At 29.8% G+C, this 1922-nt stretch overlaps 1 protein-coding gene across 5 annotated transcripts in view; it reads left to right on the top strand.

The window, feature by feature from the left end:
- LOC122261496 (ras-related protein Rap1) overlaps nucleotides 1–1922 on the top strand; it is a 69670-nt gene that overhangs the window by 46382 nt on the left and 21366 nt on the right. For 4 of the 5 annotated variants that reach the window (XM_086551605.1, XM_086551603.1, XM_086551604.1 and 1 more), the window contains exon 2: nucleotides 892–979. The gene's annotated coding sequence lies outside the window, so the exon portion shown is untranslated. Of the gene's footprint in view, nucleotides 1–891; nucleotides 985–1922 lie in introns of all 5 variants that reach the window. The other variant, XM_086551602.1, reaches the window with a different exon arrangement.

The following is a 1922-nucleotide window of genomic DNA, read 5'->3' as shown; positions in this document are numbered from 1 at the left end:
GTGTGTGTGTTTGTGTCTGTGTGTATATGTGTGTGTGTTTGTCTGTGTATGTACGTGTGTGTGTTTGTGTGTGTGTGTGTTTGTGTGTGTGTCTGTGTGTGTGTGTGTGTGTCTGTGTGTGTGTGTGTGTGCATCGGATATCATGCGTTTGCTAAATAAGCAGAAATGCCAAATACTCGATCTGTTCTGATCACATCAACTCATCTCCTTCAAATTCGATGCATATTAAGTTCTTCGATTGAGTTATTCATTCGAAGGTAAAAAGAGAAAAGAAATCGAGTACAGAAACTTAGTAAGTAAAAAAAAATAATAAATAAAAAAATAAAATGCAGTATACAATAATTTCACATGAGTTTACACATTTTTCAATCTACATGTTGAATTGTTTTTGAACGAACCACTACATCATTTTCTGTTTTGAAGTCTTGGGAACTTTCACGCCACTTTCTATTATGTTTTTCTTCTGTCAACTGAAATGTTGTAAGATATATTCCTGTTATATCCTAAACTAGACAGAATGGAAGATAAAGATTGATATTCGACATGTTACAGAAATAGGTCGATATTCTTAACAGAACCACCATTTGTTCAAAGATAAAAGAAAAAAAAACTATATTCCTCTGATACCTAAGAAACCAAATTCGAAAAATATACGTCTTCATTTTAGCTACATACAAAATATTTTTTTGTCAATAAAAATAATTTATCAATTTAGCAATACGTAGATCTTATAATTCACTAAGAAAAGATATACCATGCATACGAATGAATTCACCCTAACAGGATATAACATATTAGTTTATCAAAATACTGATGATGTATATCAAGAATGTGAAAATATACTTAGATTATACATAATGATTAATCCATTTTATATCTTTATATTCACAGGTCAACCAATCGGCGCGGTACGATGTCTACCTGATGTGGGAGACGGAAAGGCAGCGTTGGCGGACGTAGGAGGCTAGAGTGATCATTGGTAGAGTAATAAAAATACATTTATCTTTAAAAGTTGAGAATATTTTCGGTATGATATTTGTTGAAATAACATTCATTAAGGTGTTCGAATGGTTGAATGGACATTTGGTGATTTAATTCTGCATTCTTGATTTCGCACACACACACACACACACGCACACACACACACACATACACACACACACACACACACACACACACACACACACATACAAACGCACACACTCATGCACAAATACACACACACACACACATTAAAACACACAAACACAAACACACTCAGTCAACAAACACTGATATTAGTTCATTTAACCTTAAAAACTCAAATTTCATCCATTATTTAATACAAAATAATCCAATTTAGGCGCAACTTTGGTCAACTAGAAAACGATCATTGGATTAAGATTAATATTTTGATATGAATGAAATGAAAAGCAAAATCCTATAGAACACCACTGATCTCTGGATTAATTGTAGCTATGTTTTATAATATTAAATTACCTGGAATTGTTTACTAAGAATAAAGTTCCTAGAGCATTTGCCCAAACACATGCATATACACACATATATACACATGCACACAAACACACAAATACAAAAAACAAAACTTTAAACTGTATATATAAAAAATATTTATATATATATATATTATCTATATATATATAAGAGATATATATATATATATATTGTATATATATATGGAGATAATATATATATATATATTTATATATATATATATATGGAATATATATTTTGTAGTTTATATAATATATATTATATATATAAATATCTAAATATATATATATATTTATTATATATATTTATTCTTCATTTATTTATAAAAAATGGCTATTTAATCATATACAATCACCACACAACACATACACACACACACACACACACACACACACACACACACACACACACAACACACACACACACAC

Source organism: Penaeus japonicus, unplaced genomic scaffold, assembly GCF_977035675.1.
Source record: "Penaeus japonicus unplaced genomic scaffold, GWHDUDI00000001_assembly GWHDUDI00000025, whole genome shotgun sequence".
In the NCBI taxonomy this organism is placed as follows: domain Eukaryota; kingdom Metazoa; phylum Arthropoda; class Malacostraca; order Decapoda; family Penaeidae; genus Penaeus; species Penaeus japonicus.
This window is presented reverse-complemented; position numbering and strand designations above follow the sequence as displayed.